Below are 18,191 nucleotides of genomic sequence, written 5' to 3' on the forward strand. Positions count from 1 at the left end.
AAGAGAAGACTCTACACATGGACATCACCAGATGGTCAATATCGAAATCAGATTGATTATATTCTTTGCAGCCAAAGATGGAGAAGCTCTATACAGTCAACAAAAACAAAACCAGAAGCAGACTGTGGCTCAGATCATGAACTCCTTATTAACAAATTCACACTTAAATTGAAGAAAGTAGGGAAAACCGGTAGACCATTCAGGTATGACCTAAATCAAATCCCTTATGATTATACAGTGGAAGTGAGAAATAGATTTAAGGGCCTAGATCTGATAGATAGAGTGCCTGATGAACTATGGAATGAGGTTTGTGACATTGTATAGGAGTCAGGGATCAAGACTATCCCCATGGAAAAGAAATGCAAAAAAGCAAAATAGCTGTCTGGAGAGGCCTTACAAATAGCTGTGAAAAGAAGAGAAATGAAAAGCAAAGGAGAAAAGGAAAGATTTAAGCATCTGAATGCAGAGTTCCAAAGAATAGCAAGGAGAGATAAGAAAGCCTTCCTCAGCGATCAATGCAAAGAAATAGAGGAAAACAACAGAATGGTAAAGACTAGAGATCTCTTCAAGAAAATTAGAGATACCAAGGGAACATTTCATGCATATGGGCTCAGTAAAGGACAGAAATGGCCTGGACTCAACACAAGCAGAAGATATTAAGAAGAGGTGACAAGAATACGCAGAAGAACAGTACAAAAAAGATCTTCATGACCCAGATAGTCATGATGATGTGATCACTAATCTAGAGCCAGACATTTTGGAATGTGAAGTCAGTAAATTATTGCATAGTTACCTCCAAATGTAATCTTTTTGTTTTATAAAAGCAGAACTTTTTACTCAACATATGACTGCTCAGAAAAAAAGAGTATATTTCCCAGTGGCCTTGAAACAAAGTTCTGGTCAATCAGATGAGGTGCAAATTTCACATGGTAGCTTCTGGTAAACTTCTTGTGTTAGACAAATTGTACCAAACAAAGTTCAATAAGCAAGATAGACTTTATTTAAGATTATTGGAATTGTAGAGAGATCTTGGCCTCTATTGTGTTGAAAACAAGGCAGGAGGATGTTTAAACTCTGTGGTGTGTAGTGGAAAATTTGTGGAAGACAGGACAATAGTGGGGGCAAGTTGATAGTGGGGATTTATTGAGCACAGTGAATTATCCCTGAGTTTCCAAATGTTTTTTTCTCTGTAATTAGGATCTGTTTTTCCTAATTGACATAAATCAAAGTTAGGCTCCTACACTCCCACAGAAACTGAGAAATAGAAGAACTACCTTTCTTGATGTTTTCATTTGAAAGCAATGACTCAAGGTGCTTCAGAAAGACATTCTTGGGTTGTGAAACTGGCTAGAGACTGGCAGAATATTTATAACTATTTCAGGGGTTTTGCTAGTGGTCATGTATGGATGTGAGAATTGGACTGTGAAGTAAGCTGAGTGCCAAGGAACGGATGCTTTTGAACTGTGGTGCTGGAGAAGACTCTTGAAAGTCCCTTGGACTGCAAGGAAATCCAACCAGTCCATTCTGAAGGAAATCAGCCCTGGTATTTCTTTGGAAGGAATGACGCTTAAGCTGAAACTCCAGTACTTTGACCACTTCATGTGAAGAGTTGACTCATTGGAAAAGACTCTGATGCTGGGAGGGATTAGGGGCAGGAGGAGAAGGGGACAACAGGGGATGAGATGGCTGGATGGCATCACTGACACGATGGATGTGAGTCTGAGTGAACTCCAGGAGTTGTTGATGGACAGGGAGGCCTGGCGTGCTGCGATTCATGGGGTCACAAAGAGTCAGACACGACAGAGCAACTGAACTGAATTAGGTTATGAAGAAAAGGGAACCATTGTGCACTGCTGGTGGGAATGTAAATCGGTGCAGTTATTATGTAAAACAGGGTTTAGTTTTCTCAAAGAAAGAAAAATAGACCTAACATAATGACATTATTTCCCTTCTGAATTTTGTCTGAAGAAAATAAAAACACTAGCTTAAAAAGATATGTGCCTGCTCTCCATGTTCATTATGGCACTATTCATCATAATGCATTAAAATGATGCCAGTTATTGTTATTGTAGTGTCAAAAGATAAGGTGTTATGCTCAATTGAGAGTACCATAGTTGGTTCCATCTATTAGTGTCCTGCTATATACTCAATGATATTGATTCTGAATTATGAAGTCTGCAACAAAAGGGTAAAATAGACATGATATAGAAAAGATGCTCAACATGATGCAAATGACCAGTCAGAATATGAAGGAAACAAATGGGAAAAACAGTAATGGAACAAAATACATTGATGTTGTTGGGGTGATAGATATCAGCAGATGAATGGATTGTGGTGGTGAAAAGGAATCAGTTCTGATGCTTGCTTTGCGGACTACTCTCATTCCATGTATGCCTGAATGACCTATCACCTGGCAACATGGACAATGACTCTGAACAATCATTACCTCCGCATGACTGAGAAATGCATTCAAGTCAAATAAGTTTCCTATAGTCTTTAACCCTTGACTTTATCTGATATTTAATCCTTTGCTGATGCAGATTGTTAATAGTCCATTAAGAATAATAGTCATGAGATTCCCAGGGAAGGAAAAACTCCTGATTCTCACTGATGTGGATTTGCTTTTTCCTTTTTGGTCAGATTCTACATTTATCCTTGATTCCTTGATTCCTTTAAATTCCCCTATCTCCCTTTCAGGGACAGTGTAGCTACAAATGCCTCTGAATCACCATCTAACTGTATATAAGTTACTATAATAAATTTCACAATTAACTTAATTGTGTTGCTTGCTTTGTTTTCTGGTCTCAAAACTCTCAGTTGGAGAGATATTATTCAATATCCCTGCCTCTTAAATAACATTGGCTACCCCCTTCAGTATTCTTGCCTAAAGAATCCCCATGGACACAGTAGCCTGGTGGGCTACAGTCCATGGGATCACAAAGAATAGACTGAGCGACTAAACAACTACTCTTGAAATCTAACTTTTGTAATTGTTAGAGTAACAGCTGCTGCAACAATTAAGCCACAAAATTCCAGGTGTGGAACACAGCAGGTTTTCCTGGTAGCTGGGCAGATGACCTTCTTTGGTGTGGTAATCCGGGGACCCAGACTCCTCCAAACTTTTGACTCAATCATCTTTTATGTTCTTAAAGCCCTTTGTATGAAGCCAATGGAAGAAGGGAGATTATACAGAGAAAAGACACTCACTTTTCACTTAAATCATCATAGACAACACTAAGATTTTATCTGTTATCTTATTAAAACACACACAATCACACACACACACACACACATCTATACAATAAGGAACATGGATGTGCATATAAGAATTTGAAAGAGGCAAAAACAAAAAGAACCTACAGCCAACATCATATCTCATGATGAAAGTCTAAATATTCTTCCCCTCATGAATGGGCATATGGTGAGGCTATCTGCTCCTTCTATTTCTCTTCTACAAATTACTGGAGATCCTAAGCTGTGCAATCAGGCAAATAAAAGAAATTAAGGGTGTAAAAATTGGAAAACAAGATGTAAAACTGCTTTTATTCATTGTTGACATGATTGTATATTTGTAGAGAATCTTAAGGAATCTACAGAAATATTGACAAAAACTAATAAGTGAATTGACAAGGTTGAAAACAACTACTACCTCACAGTAAAAAAGAGGGTCAGAGGCAAAATTTTTAATTACAAGTTAAATGTTCTAACAAAAAAGAGATGAGGGACCTACAGTTAGGAGGAAATTTCTAAAATTTTGGTCAAGCCAAGAAGAACATCAAGGCAGTCTTGGTTATTCTTTAACAACAACAAAAAAGGTAAGTAACCTTCTCCCCTTATTCATTTCTTTCTCCATCCAGATATCTGAAGTTGCTTTTTTTTTTTTTTTTGGACTCTGTGAATATGGGTTATAGCCTAAGGATAGCTTAACCCTGAACTGAAGAGATTCAGAATCTGTGAGGACTTTGTGGAGCAGAGATGCTATATCAGCACACTTCCAGATATTTTGACTGTTGAAATCATTGTGGAAGTTGGATGTATTTACTCTCAGTTGAACATAATCCTAATTTTGTCACTTGGTTGTTGAATTTCAGTAAGTCCAAATGGGTTCCCAAATAGTTTCTCTGAACTCCACCAACACATATGAGTGATTTTAACCTTAAAATCCCTACATTTGTTTACTTTCTGTTTTAATTTATTGTATTTTATATACAAATATTTTACTTTCCCAACTTAATTCAAAGCTATGTCTCATTTTGCACACCATTTAGAGGATAATATGATAACTATGAATTTTCGGTCATGTAATATTTGCTGGAATGATTATTTCCTTGTTTTAATTTATTTATTTTTAATTGGAGGATATTACTATATAATGTTGTGTTGGCTTGTGCCATACATCAACATGAATTAGCTATAGGTTTACATATGTTCCCTCCCTTTTAAAACTCCCTCCCACTTCCCACCTCATCCTACCCTTCTAGGTTGTCAGAGACCCTGAATTGACCTTCCTATGTTATATAGCAACTTCCTATTAGCTACTTCACAGGTGGTAATTCATATATTTCAATGCTACCCTTTCAATTCATCACTCTCTCTTACCCCTTCTGTGTCCATGAGTCTGCTTTCTATGTCTGAGTGAGTCTCTATTCCTGCCCTGCAAATAGAGTCATCAGTACCATTTTTCTAGATTCCATATGTATATGTTAATGTATGATATTTGTTTTTCTCTTACTTGTATAACAGGCTCTGGGTTCATCCACCTCACTAGAACTGACTCAAAATCTTTCCTTTTCGTGGCTGAGTGATATCACATAGTACATATATATCACAACTTATTTCTCCATTCATTTGTGAGTGGACATCTAGGTTTCCTCTATGTCCTGGTTATTGTGCTGCAATGAACAGTGGGGTACATGTGTCTTTTAATTATGGTTTTCTCACAGTATACACCAAATATTGGGATTGCTGAGTCATATGATAGTTTTGTTCCTAATACTTTAAAGAAATCTCCATACTGTTCTCCACAGTGGCTGTACCAATTTACATTCTGATCAACAGTGCAAGAATGTTCCCTTTCCTCCACATCCTCTTCAGCATTTATTGTTTTCTTTGATAAAGGAGGCACAAACATACAATAGAGAAAAGATAGACTCTTCAATAAGTGGTGCTGGGAAACTGGACAGCTATATGTTAAAAAAAATGTAATTAGAACACATCCTAAACCATACACAAAGATAAACTCAAAATGGATTAAAGACATAAATATAGAACCAGAAACTATAAAACTCTTAGAGAAAAACATAGGCAGAACACTCTTGGTGTGAATCACAGAAAGATCCTCTATGACTCACCTCCTAGAGCAATGGAAATAGAAACAAAATTAAAATGAGAACTAATTAAACTTAAAAGCTTTTTTCATAGAAAAGGAAACTATAAACTATATGAAAAGACAACTCTCAGAATGGGAAAAAAGAATTGCATATGAAACAATTGACAAAGGATTTATCTCCAAAATATACAAACGACTCATACAGCTCAATACAAGAAAAACAACAACCCAATCAAACAATAGGCAGAAGACCTAAACAGACATTTCTCCAAAGATGCTATTATTGTTCAGTCACTAAGCCATGCTCAGGCTTCCCTGTCCTTTACTATCTCCCAGGGTTTGCTGAAGTTTCATGTCCATTGAGTCAGTGATGCTATCATCTAATCTTCTGCCACCTCCCTTCCCTTTCAGCCTTCAGTCTTTCCCAGCTGCAGGATATTTTCGTAAGTCAGTTCTTCACATCAAGTAGCTAAGTATTTGGCACTTCAGCTTCAGCATCAGTTATTCCAGTGAAACTCAGCGTTTCCTTTAGGATTGATTGGTTTAATCTACTTCCTGTCCAAGGGACTCTCAAGTCTTCTCCAGGACCACAGCTCAAAAGCATCAATTATTCAGTGCTCAGTCTTCTTTATGGTCCAACTCTCACATCTGCACATGTGATGTGACATTTACATGACATGTAACAGCAAGATTTGTTTATAGAACTCCCTCAGAGCTGGAGGAAATAGAGGCTCCTGGAGGGCACAAACAAAATCTTGTGTGTACCAGGACCCAGGGGAACAGAGCAGTGGCCCCGTAAAAGATTAAGCCAGACTGAGTGTTTGAGGGTCTCCTGCAGAGGTGTGGCTCAGAAGTGGCCTGCCACAGGAGACAGGAACACTTGTAGTAGCAGTCCTGGGAGGTGCATGCTGGCATAAGTAGCTTTTGGAGATCACCAGTAGCCTTACCATAGAGCCTGTAACTTTAGGACTGGTGGCCAAGCAACTAACAGGGAGGGAGCATAATCTCACTCATGAACAGACAATTGGATTAAAGATTTACAGTGTGGTCCTGCCCACCAAAGCAAGACCCAGGTTTCTCCACAGCTAGGGCCTACCATCAGGAAGCTTGCACAAGCCCCTTATCCTCATACTTCAGAGGGCAGACAAAAGAAGTAAGATCTATAATCTCAGCCTCCAGAATGAAAATCACAACCACAGAAAGCTAATGAAAGTAATCATGTGAATCACAGTCTTGTGTAACTCAGTGAAGCTATGAGCCAGGCTGTGCAGGGACATCTAAGATTGACAGGTCATGGTGGAGAGTTCTGATTAAAAGTGGTCCACTGAAAAAGGGAATGGTAAAACACTTCAGTATTTTTGCCTCAAGAACCCCATGAACAGTGTGAAAAGGCAAAAAAAAAACAAACAAACAAAAAAAAAACAAACAAAAAAAACAGACATATGAATGGCTGATAAACACATGAAAAAGTGTTCAACATCACCTATTAGATAAATGCAAATCAAAACTATAATGAAGTATCACCTCACACCAGTCAGAATGGCCATTCATCAAAAAATCTACAGACAATAAATACTGGATAGGATATCGAGAAAAGGAAACCCTGTTGCATTGTTGGTGGGACTGTAAACTGATTATGTCCTTTAATAATATCTATATTTCAAAATTGAATGGAATTTCTAATATTTATTAAGCAAGGGAGAATGTGGATATGTTTGAATATGCAATTGTCTTTTCTTCGCAACATATCATCCTGAAAAATGAAACAAAATATGGAACTTTGCATGGGAAAATGGAAGACAATATCTATTGTTAATTTATTCAATTATTCAGTGATTTGGAATAATATCTATGCAAAATGTAAAAAGGATATAAAAGAATTTTTCATGCTTTAGAAATCTTTGAAATTATTTGGCTCAAGTTTTCTTATTTCCTTTCTTCAAATACAATTTTAAATAATTCAATATACAGAGAACATCAAGTTTAAAAATAATAGCCTTTCAAATTTAATAAATAGAATTTTTTCTCATTTTTGTAAGTAATTTAGTGAAACCATTAAAACTAATATAAATGATGTCTAAGCTCAATGAAGAAATGTGGTCTAAATAGATACTAAATAACAAGATAATAATGATAATGATTTTTTCATTGAGGACAGCTTTTGAGTTTTTGATTCACACAAACTGTTAGCTTGAAGCACTAATAGAGTATTGATTTTATACAAGTGCTCTAAATAACAATAAAGAGCTTATCACAAATGAAAAACATCACATGAGAGACTTTCTAATTAAAGTTATAATTTATTATTATAAAAATAAATGTTATTGCTGCAATTTATGATCACTATACCTGAATAACTCTGATTGTGATCAACACATATTGACTAATTGAACTGAGTTTGGTTGCAATATTTTCCATGTATGCAGACCCAGACACATTTGTAAACACCAAAAATGCCTTTCCTTAATAAATACACCCTGCTAGCAAAAATAAAGTAAATATACAATAGAAAAAAACAATTTGACTACCAGCCTGATTATATATGAAACAATTCAGATTGTGATGTATATTTACATACCCGAAAGTCAATTTATATATATCAAATAAACTTAACGAAGTAGAATGGGAAAATAGCCTTGAAAAATGTTATCTCAAAATAGATGCAACATTTTAAATGTATTTTTGGTTGGTAATGAGAACAATACAGAAAAACCGGTCACTTCCTATTGCTAGATAATGATCAACTTTATTTTCTTTCTTTTTCTTTTTTTAAAAATTTTACTTTATTTTACTTTATAATACTGTATTGGTTTTGTCATATATCAACATGAATATGCCACGGGTGTACATGCGTTCCCAATCCTGAACCCCCTTCCCACCTCCCTCCTCATACCATCTCTCCAGGTCATCCCTGAGCACCAGCCCCAAGCATCCTGTATCCTGCATTAAACCTAGACTGGCGGCCAATTCATTTGTAAATCAGAATAAAGACTTAATTACATTCATATTGCTAATTTTATCTACAAATATGTATTTGTATATATATATGTATATATACACATGTACATATATATATATATATATATATATATATATCACTCTGTGCTGAGCACTATTCTAACATGGGGAGGATCCTATGTTTATCATTATCTCAAAATATAACTCAAGACTGTGTGAAAAATAGAGAAGAATAGAACCAGTGCTGTCTTTCAGTTCTCATAGATCAGATGTCACATTTCAGGGCCACTATATGAACTTTGCTATTTAACCTTGGCATGTTATCTGCTTCTTTTCCTCCAACATTAAAATAATTATAAGAATTTGCTGAGGTTCAATGGCTAAGTGAGGTGACATGAAAAGTATGTTATAGAACCCAACAGACAGCTTAATATAACTAAATAATAAACAATAATTGTAAACCTTTATAAGCACTAACAAAATTTTTTGTTGATCAAAATATGTGAAGATCAACCTTCAGTGTTTCTCATCTCATTTCAGTACAGAACCTGCACTACATACAACATTCCAAAATATGTGTATGTTGTAACTCATATGTTCATGACATTCCCTACGATAACATCTAGCCACAAGCATTGATATTCCAACATAGACAACTTCATATGCAGGCAACTATCACTTCCTAAGATAAGTTTAAAGGAAAAGAGATCCCTTTGTTGATACAGTGAGTATCGCTGCCTTAGGTTGATCCAATCACTATTCTTGATGATGCCACAGAGCAATCACTTCACTTTTGATAAATTATTATTTTTTAGCTAATAATACCAACTTCAGAAAAACTTAGGCTGTCGAAAGCTGTGTGGTGGTCATTGGTGAAACTGAAAGAGAGTATCATGACATGTAGACTGCATTCTATCAGAGAATAATCAAAATCCTGCCACTTGCATCTTAAATTTTAGAATTTTCAATGAATTGGTTCTTTTAATTTACAACACTTACTATGAAATTGTCACGTGGGCTTTGTATGTTTGCTAAGTGGCTTCAGTCATGTCTGACTCTTTGCGACCCCTTAGACTGTAGCCCACTGGGCTCTTCTGTCCATGGGATTCTCCAGGCAAGAATACTGGAGTGGGTTGCCATTTCCTCCCCCAGGGGTCTTTCCAACCCAGGGATCAAACCTAGGTCTCTTATATCTCTTGCATTGGTAGTTGGATTCCTTACCACTAGTGGCACCTAGGAAGCCCAGTAAAGCTAGTGGAGATGATGAGCAGCTGAGCTATTTAAAATACTGAAAGATGATGGTGTTAAAGTGCTTCACTCAATATGTCAGTAAACTTGGAAAACCCAGCAGTGGCCACAGGAATGGAAAAGGTCAGTTTTCACTCCAATTCCAAAGGGCAAGCTAAAGAATGTTCAAACAACTGGAAAATTGAGCTCACTTCCCATATTAGTAAGGTTATGCTCAAAATCCTTCCAGCTGGGCTTCAGCAGTTCTTGAATTGAGAACTTCCCGATGCACAAACTGGGTTTGGAAAAGGCAGAGGCATCAAAGATTAAATTGCTAACATTCGTTGGCTCATAGAAAAAGCAAGGGAATTCTAGAAAAACATCTACTTCTGTTTCATTGACTACTCGAAAACCTTTGAGTGTGTGGATCACAACAAACTGCAAAAAATTCTTAAAGAAATAGGAATACCAGAACTTCTTACCTGTCTCCTGAGAAACCTGTATGTGGGTCAGGAAGCAACACTTAGAACCTTGCATGGAACAACTGACTGGTCCAAAATTGGGAAAGGAGTAAGTCAAGGCTGTATACTGTCATCCAGCTTATTTAACTTATGTGCAGAGTACATCATGCAAAATGCTGGGCTGGATGAATTACAAGCTGAAATAAAGATTGCTGGGAGAAATATCAACAACTTCAGATATGCAGACAATACCACTCTAATGACAGGAAATGAAGAGGAACTAAAGAATCTCTTGGTGAGGATGAAGGACTAGAGTGAAAAAGCTGGCTTAAACTCAACATTCAAAAAAACTGATCACAGCATCTGGTATCATCAGTTCATGGCAAAAAAAAAAAAAAAAAAGAGGGAAAAAGTAGGAGCATTGATAGTTTTTTTCTCTTCTTGGGCTCCAAAATCACTGTGGATTGTGATTGTAGCCCTGAAATTAGAAGATACTTGCTTCTTGGAAGGAAGGCTATAACAAACCTAGACAGTATATTAAAAAGCAAAGACATCACTTTGCAGACAAAGATCCATATTGTCAAAGCTATGGTCTTTTCAGTAATCATGTATGGATGTGAGATCTGGACCATAAAGAAGACTCAACACCAATGAATTGATGCTTTTGAATTGTTGTGCTGGAGAAGACTCTTAAAATTCCCTTGGACTGCAAGGAGATCTTAATGGAAATCTTAAGAGAAATCAATCCTGAATGCTCATTGGAAGGACTGATGCTGCAGCTGAAGCTCTAATACTTTGGCTACCTGATGTGAAGAGCTGACTCACGGGAAAAGATCTTGTTGCTGGGAAAGATTGAAGCAAAAGAAGAAGAAGGTGGCAGAAAATGAATAACCAATTCAGTGGACATGAACATGGGCAAACTTTGACGATGGTGAGTGACAGGGGAGCCTGGCATGCTGCATTCCATGGGTTATAGAATCAAACAAAATTTAGGGATTGAAAAACAGCAACTATGAAATTGTATGATTTTCTAATCTACTGTTTAATTTATGTTTCTGACTTCTTAAGTGATATTTATGATTATTGTTTTTTATCTTCTAATTTCATCAGCTGTGTATGTTGAATGGCATTATTACTGGAATATATATTTTTGAAGTGGTGTCAAATAAATAGTCTCAAGATTTCTGCTAATGAAACATCCAAGACCACAGTATTTTTCCACTTCAGCTAAATGTTGCCTATTTCCCTATTTAAATTTTGAACAATCTGTGTATATTTTGTCAGTGTTTCTCAAAGACTGATACAGAAAACATTAGACCCACAAGATTTTCAGCTAGAATACAAAGTCTTGAAGATAGGCAGTTTTGTCTCTTTTGTTCATTGCTATATTCCTAATGCCTAATAAACTGCCTTGTATTTGCAAATATTGAAAAAAAAATTAAGACTGAGTAAATGAATGAGTAAATGGATGAAAAAATAGAAATTTCTGAGAAAGTACTGAAAACTCTATCCTAACCTTAGAGATTCATGGTACATATTCATGTATTAAAGACTGTGAATGATCATTCATCATATAAAACTATTTACCTAAATTTTTATATTCAATTTCCAACAGCAACTTTTCAACACATGTAAAAATCAATTGGAATATATGTTCTAATGTGTATATTTTTGGAAAACCAAATTGTTTACACAATTTCAACTTACATAAGCTCTTCAAATTGACTAAAACTGATTTTTAAAAACACTATTAATATTGTGGGTTTTGTCATTTAGAACGCCAAATTTCACTTTTAATTCAGATAAATTCATAATTTTATCATTATGAGAAAATATCACTATTTTAAATGGATAAAATTATTTGCTTCTCCCTGACTGCTTTCCTGTCGTCTTTACTTTAAACTGATGAGCTAGACTGAATGTCTTCATTTCTGATCCTAACTTACTTATCTAGAGTTAATTTCCTGGTTATTTCCTTTTAAGAAATGTCATTTCCATTTTCACAAAATTCCTTAATGTTCTTTTAATATACATTTGCTAAGGGTTTCTCGCTTAGTATCCCCAGAAGAGCTAGGAACAGGTACCTGACTCTTTTCGTGTGAGACATCACTTAAAGAGCAGGACCTGGCTCCTAGTTTCTGCTCTTTTTTCTGATTCCTAGTAACCTAACTGGAAATGTTGCACACAAATTGGCATTGACTGACTACTCTGTTAGGCTTCATAATGAACTGCAAAAGGGAGGCACAGTCTCCAGTTCAACTGTTTTCATCTAGAAAAATTAGGGAATTCATTGATCCCACAGGGACAAAATATCAAGCACTCAGAAAATCCAATTCACTTAAAAAATTAAGGTTGCATTGTTTTTCAGTCAAATTTTCATTTTATTTCTAGAGACACCTTAATATTGGACAACTACTCAATAATTTGCAAGCACTTTACTGTAGTAAAAAGGTTTTTGCATTGACAAATTAAGCAATGCTTCCTTTCTTTATTCTATGCCTTTGTCTTCCTTTCACTTGTTCTCTTATTAAAAATGATAATGAAAAGAATAAGCACAGTTAGAGGTAAATATTTTACTTCAACAATTCATGTAAAGATTTCAAAGGCAATCATAAATTACTTTTAAATAGAACAATTTCTCAATACATTTTTTATATGTCAGAAAATTCAAGTGCATTGATTATGTGAACTGCTATATAAGAAGGAGGATTACAGAGCTAGGTCTTGAATATGAGTAGATTTAGTTGCTTACAGGTTGGATGATCTTTCTCAAAATATCTGCTCTTCATCTACATGTCTGAAATGGGAACATTAAAATCTTTACTGGCTTAACAGATTATGCTAATTTAGCTCATGTATGTGTGTATGTTTAAAACAGGATTTTGTAACAAAATGTTTATAGTTAATGTTCTATATATCTGCAATAAAATAAGATTTTAAATTATAATAACACAATTATTTAAAATAATTGAAAAATTATAATAAAATACCAACCAATTTATTTTTCTATCATTAAATTATATCTGTCAATGATTCTCTTAAACGTTATAGTCACAATATGTAAGGTATAGGATACTAGAAGGAAGTTGCACCAACATTTTCTATCAAACAATACATAATTTACAATCTAATCAATTATTGTAAATCAATTTTTGCATTTTACTAAAGAAGCAAATTTATAGTAATGCCATTAAGATGATGACATTCACTGAAAAATATAGTTTTAACTCCCTTAGTTCAGTTCAGTTCAGTTTTGTTGCTCAGTTGTGTCCAACTCTGCAACCGCATGGACTGCAGCACTTCAGGCCTCCCTGTCCGTTATCAACTCCCAGAATTTACCCAAACTCATGTGCCACTGAGTTTACCCAACTCACTGAGTTGGTGATGCCATCCAAACATCTCATCCTCTGTCGGCCCCTTCTCCTCCTGCCCCCAATCACTCCTAGGATCAGGGTCTTTTCTAATGAGTCAACTCTTTGCATGAGGTGGCCAAAGTATTGGAGTTTCGGCTTTAGCATCAGTCCTTCCAGTGAACACTCAGGACTGATCTCCTTTAGAATGGACTGGTTGGAACTCCTAGCAGTCTGAGGGACTCTCAAGAGTCTTCTCAAACATCAAAGTTCAAAAGCATCAATTCTTCAGTGCTCAGCTTTTTTTACAGTCCAACTTTCACATCCATACATGACTACTGGGAAAACAAATGCCTTGACTAGATGGACCTTTGTTAATACGTAATGTCTCGGCTTTTTAATATGCTGTTCAGGTATGTCATGACTTTTCTTCAAAGGAGAAAGCATCTTTTAATTTCCCTGGCTGCAGTCACTGTCTGCAGTGATTTTGGAGCCCCCAGAAATAAAATCAGCCACTGTTTCCACTGTTTCCCCATCTATTTGACATGAAGTGATGGGACCAGAAGTCATAATCTTAGTTTTCTGAATGTTGAATTTTAAGTCAACTTTTTCACTTTCCTCTTTCACTTTCATCAAGAGGCTCTTTAGTTCTTCACCTTCTGTCACAAGTGTGGTGGCATCTGCATATGTGAGGTTTCTGATTTCTCCCAGCAATCTTGATTCCAGCTTTAACTCCCTTAACTCTAATATCATTCTCATTAAACATTTGAGGTAACTAAACTATTTTTTGAGCAGTCTCTCAGAGCTATCTGAGATGCTGCCTCCTGTGCCGCAGTCCTCATTTAGCACCAAATAAAACTTAACTCACAATTCTCAAGTTGTACATCTTTTTTTAGTTGACAGTTATGGCGACTGATGAAGCGTCCCAGGATGGACTTCCTTCCTTCGACTGGACTCCATGAGAAACTGGAGCTTTGGTACCAGCAATGGCCTCTTGCACTTACCAGGCTTCTCAGGGAGTACAGGTGAATTTCAGGATATTGTTAAGGATGATTCACTCTTGGCAGTGACTTCTCTTCTTTGTCCTTTGTGAGAGAGATTGGACAAGAATTATTATTTCCATGTTATGGATTTGGAATCAAAGGCATAGGAATCAGAAGCAGAGATGAGATCATCATACTGGGTTGCTCCCCAGTCTAAGACCCTGTCTATCTAACATTTCATGCTCACACTGACCACTTCAAGAGGCAGTTATAATAAACTCTGAATGTAGATGCATTCACCCATCAACAGAAAATTGAATTCAAATTGACTGAGTGTGGCCTTGCCAGTCAGAATAAGACCCAGTTTCCTCCTCAGTCTCTCCCAACAGGAAACTTCCATAAGCCTCTTATCTTTCTTCATCAAAGGCAGGCAAAATGAAAACCATAATCATAGGAAACTAACCAATCTGATCACACAGACCACAGCCTTATCTAATTCAATGAAACTATGAGCCAGGCCATGTAGAGTCACCCAAAATAGAAGGGTCATGGTGGAGAGTTCTGACAAAATGTGGTCCACAGGAGAAGGGAATGGCAAACCACTTCAGTATACTTTCCTTGAAAACCCCATGGATAGCATGAAAAGGCAAAATATAGGACACTGAAAGATGAACTCCACAGGTCGGCAGGTGACCAATATGCTACTGGAGATCAGTGGAGAAATAACTCCAAAAAGACTGAAGAGACTGAACCAAAGCAAACTAAATATCCAGTTGTGGATTTGACTGTCCATAGAAGCAAAGTCTGATGCTATAAGGAGCAATATTGCATAGGAATCTGGAATGCTAGGTCCTTGAATCAAGGCAAATCAGAAGTGGTCAAAAAAGAGATGGCAAGAGTGAACATCGACATTTTAGGAACCGGTAAAATAGAATGGACTGAAATGGGTAAAGTTAACACGGATGACCATTATATCTACTAGTGTGGGTAAGAATCCCATAGAAGAAATAGAGTTGCCCTCATAATCAACAAAAGAGTCCAAAATGCAGTAATGGATGCAATCTCAAAAACGACAGAATGATCTCTCTTTCCAAACCAAACCATTCAATATCATGGTAATTCAGGTCTATGACCCAAACAGTAATGCTGAAAAAGCTGAATTTGAATGGTTCTATGAAGACCTGCAAGACCTTTTAGAACTAACACCCAAAAAAGATGTCCTTTTCATTATAGGGGACTGAAATGCTAAAGAAAGAAGTCAAGAAACACCTGCAGTAACAGGAAAATTTGGCCTTGGAGTACACAATAAAGCAGGGCAAAGACTAATAGAGTTTTGCCAAAAGAATTCGCTGGTCATAGCAAACACCTTCCAACGACACAAGAGAAGATTCTTCACGTGGACATCACCAGATGGTCAACACCGAAATCAGATTGATTATATTCTTTGCAGCCAAAGATGGAGAAGCTCTATACAATCATCAAAAACAAGACTGGGTGCTGACTGTTGCTCAGACCATGAACTTGTTATTGCCAAATACAGGCTTAAATTAAAGAAAGTAGGGAAAACCACTAGACCATTCTGGTACGACCTAAATCAAATCCCTAATGGTTAAACAGTGGAAATGAGATATAGATTCAAGGTATTAACTCTGATAAACAGAGTGCCTGATGAACTATGGACAGAGGTTTGTGACACTGTACAGGAAACAGGGATCAACATAATCCTTAAGAAAAATAAATGTGATTTAAAAAATGGCTGGTTATCAGGCCTTACAAAGAGCTAAGAAAGGGTGAGAAGTGAAAAGCAAAGGAGAAAACGAAATACCCATTTGAATGAAGAATTCCAAAGAATAGCAAGGAGAGATAAGAAAGCCTTCCTCAGTGATCAGTGCAAAGAAATTGAGGAAAACAATAGAACTACCGCACAATTGCACTCATCTCATGCGCTAGTAATGTAATGCTCAAAATTCTCCAAGCCAGGCTTCAGCAATACGTGAACCATGACCTGCCTGATGTTCAAGCTGGTTTTAAAAATGGCAGAAGAACCAGAGATCAAATTGCCAACATCTGCTGGATCATTGAAAAAGCAAGAGAGTTCCAGAAAAACATCTATTTCTGCTTTATTGCCTATGCCAAAGCCTTTGACTATGTGGATCACAATAAACTGTGGAAAACTCTAAAAGAGATGAGAATACCAGATCATCTGACCTGCCTCTTGAGAAATCTGTATGCAGGTCAGGAAGCAACAGTTAGAACTGGACATGAAACAACAGACTGCTTCCAAATAGGAAACGGAGTACGTCAAGGTTGTATGTTGTCACCCTGCTTATTTAACTTATATGCAGAGTACATCATGAGAAACGCTGGGCTGGAAGAAGCACAAGCTGGAATCAAGATTGCCGGGAGAAATATCAATAACCTCAGATTGCAGATGGCACCATCCTTATGGCAGAAAGTGAAGAGGAACTAAAAAGCCTCTTGATGAAAGTGAAAAGGAGAGTGAAAAAGTTGGCTTAAAGCTCCACATTAAGAAAACGAAGATCATGGCATCTGGTCCCATCACTTCATGGGAAATAGTTGGGGAAACAGTGGAAACAGTTTCAGACTTTATTTTGGGGGGCTCCAAAATCACTGCAGATGGTGATTGCAGCCATGAAATTAAAAGATGCTTGCTCCTTGGAAGAAAAGTTTTGACCAACCTAGATAGCATATTAGAGATAGCAAAAGCAGAGACATTACTTTGCCGACTAAGGTCAGCCTAGTCAAGGCTGTGGTTTTTCCAGTGGTCATGTATGGATGTGAGAGTTGGACTGTGAAGAAAGCTGAGCACCAAAGAATTGATGCTTTTGAACTGTGGTGTTGGAGAAGACTTTTGACTACAAGGAGATCCAACCAGTCCATTCTGAAGGAGATCAGCCCTGGGATTTCTATGGAAGGAATGAGGCTAAAGCTGAAACTCCAGTACTTTGGCCACCTCATGCAAAGAGTTGACTCACTGGAAAATACTCTGATGCTGGGAGGGATTGGGGACAGGAGGAGAAGGGGACGACAGAGGATGAGATTGCTGGATGACATCACTGACTCGATGGACGTGAGTCTGAGTGAACTCTGAGAGTTGGTGATGGACAGGGAGGCCTGGCATACTGCAATTCATGGGGTCGCAAAGAGTCAGACACGACTGAGCTACTGAACTGAAATGAACTCAATAGAATGGGAAAGACTAGAGATCTCTTCAAGAAAATCAGAGATACCAAGGGAACATTTCATACAAAGATGGTCTCAATAAAGTACAGAAATTGCATGTACCTAACTGAAGCAAAAGATATTAAGAAAAGGTGGCAAGGGTACACAGAAGAAGTATACAAAAAAAAAAAAAGAAGAAGAAGAAGAAGAAGAAGAAGAAGAAGAAGAAGAATCTTCATGACCCAGATAATCACGATGGTATGTTCACTCACCTAGAGCCAGACTTCCTGGAATGAGAAGTGAAGTGGGCCTTAGGAAGCATCACTATAAACAAAACTTGTGGAGGTGATGGAATTCCAGTTGAGCTATTTCAAATCCTAAAAGATGATGCTGTGAAAGTGCTGCACTCAATATGCCAGCAAATTTGGAACACTCAGCAGTGGCCACAGGACTGGAAAAGGTCAGTTTTCATTTCAATCCCAAAGAAAGGCAATGCCAATGAATGCTCAAACTACTGCACAAAGTAGCTCAGCTCCCTGGTAACACTCTTAGGTCTATATGTGCCCTCTCAATGCTTTCTCACATTCAAACCTTCCTGACTTCAAGAGGAGACAGAACTTTTGAATGACATATTTTAGACTCCAACCTCAATGATATTCCTTTTAAATCAATGGACTATAACTAATCAGGGAGTCATATC

This window comes from Ovis aries, chromosome 10 (genome assembly GCF_016772045.2).
Source record: "Ovis aries strain OAR_USU_Benz2616 breed Rambouillet chromosome 10, ARS-UI_Ramb_v3.0, whole genome shotgun sequence".
Classification (NCBI taxonomy): domain Eukaryota; kingdom Metazoa; phylum Chordata; class Mammalia; order Artiodactyla; family Bovidae; genus Ovis; species Ovis aries.